Source organism: Vigna radiata, chromosome 5 (assembly GCF_000741045.1).
Source record: "Vigna radiata var. radiata cultivar VC1973A chromosome 5, Vradiata_ver6, whole genome shotgun sequence".
NCBI lineage: Eukaryota > Viridiplantae > Streptophyta > Magnoliopsida > Fabales > Fabaceae > Vigna > Vigna radiata.
This window is the reverse complement of record NC_028355.1, coordinates 14,714,695-14,716,455: the sequence shown is the minus strand read 5'-3', so window position 1 is coordinate 14,716,455 and position 1,761 is coordinate 14,714,695. Positions and strand designations below refer to the sequence as shown.

The 1,761-nt window shown below is 34.1% G+C and overlaps 1 long non-coding RNA gene across 1 annotated transcript; it reads right to left on the bottom strand.

Annotated features, from left to right (window-relative positions):
• Window positions 1-99: 99 nt before the first annotated feature.
• LOC106760360 lies at window positions 100-1,091 on the bottom strand. Its single transcript, XR_002667633.1, has 3 exons — window positions 589-1,091; window positions 402-495; window positions 100-310 (listed from the first exon to the last, which is right to left on the bottom strand). It is a non-coding gene; the product is annotated as an uncharacterized LOC106760360 (long non-coding RNA).
• Between the last annotated feature and the right edge of the window lie 670 nt (window positions 1,092-1,761).

Here is a 1,761-nt window from a genome sequence, read left to right as displayed (position 1 = left end):
CCCTAAACCCTAAACCCTAAACCCTAAACCCTAAACCCTAAACCCTAAACCCTAAACCCTAAACCCTAAACCCTAAACCCTAAACCCTAAACCCTATTAATTGTGTAAAAGAAAGAACAAGAAATAAAAAAAAAGAACAAAGATTAATTGCCAGTGAAATCGTAGTAATACGAAGATTGATTATCAATGAAATGGTTATAATAAATTATAATCCTATCCTTAAAAACAACTTATGTCATTAAGCTTTAGATTCAATCCATCAACATATAACATATCATCAGCACAAGTGCACCCATAGGAAGCTTGTCCCCTGCATTTGTAATTAAATACTTTAAAAAAAAAACTCAAAAAAGGATCAAATTATTTCCATGTATGCGTATCTCTATCAGCCAACCACGTACAACAGAATTTGCCGTAAGTTTTGGCTTGGTTTTCGAGCTCCGGTTTCCCAATAAGCTCTGGAACTCTAGGGTTCATCTAGAAACCCGATTTGACCTGTACGGTCCAAATCATCATTAAAAAATTTTCAATTCCAAATAGAAAAAAAAAATACACATGACAAGCAAAGCAAAAGGTCATAATAAAAACCTCATAAGCATGAGAAAAAAGTTTCTTTTACTCCGGGCATAGTTTCAAAGATATCATCAGAAACAATATACTCCACACCTATCAAGCACACAACCAAAACATTAAACAAATCAGATATTGAGTTTTGATAAATTTGAAACAAAAAGAGAGAGAAAAAAAGAAACCAAAAATAAGATATTGAGTTTTGAGAAAGTTGAAACAAAAAGAGAGAGAAAAGAAGAAGATCATAGACGACGCATTGGATGAAATTTTGGTGGAGTCTGGAGCAGCAGTGGTGAGTCTCTACCTGGCGAGACATGTCGTGGCTATAGATGGCGAAGGAACACGCATGGTGACTAATATGCTTTATGGGCTCTACTAACTGTATCATTATTGCACCTTGTTGATCATGTACTGTCCCACTCCCATCGCCTCTCTCGGAGTTGGTTCCAGACCTTTTGCCGGAGTCGGTTCCGGTGACTTATCCGTGGAGGCCATTAATTATTGCAAGTCTAACTCAGTCTCTCTCTAGAACGTGTGGAATATCTTACCCTCGTGACTCGTATATATAAGCCGAAGATGGAGAACGTGGGTGGAGGCTTTGGTTCCACGCGGACATGCAGCGAATGTAACGTGGCTGATTGTAGAGAAACGTCTATCACAATAAATGAGACCAATAGATAGCTGGAAGGACACCTACAACGAAAAACCATAACTTAGTTCGTCATTCATGTATCATAACTGCAATAAAAGAAAATGTTTTTTATGTTACCTGTCCCATAAATAATGTAAAACGGTCATATTTATGTTCATTTAATTACTTGACTGTTTAACCTTAGATGTCGTACATATGACTTGAAAAAAATATAGAAAATTCAAAAGTTTCCCATACACCTTTTTATCTTAAATATATATATATATATATATATATATATATATATATATATATATATATATATATATATATATATACCTATTGCATTAAGAAATAGAAGAAGATCATGTGTTAAATATCTATTTTTCAGTATGTTTGTACTAACAATCTCTCTGATAAGCACAGAAGTTTTATTGCTGCCATTGATGCCACAGAAATTCCTACCTCAATCCAAGAGGCCATGAAACTTAAACATTGAAATCAAGCCATGAAAGAAGAGATGAATGCATTAGATATATATATATATATATATATATATA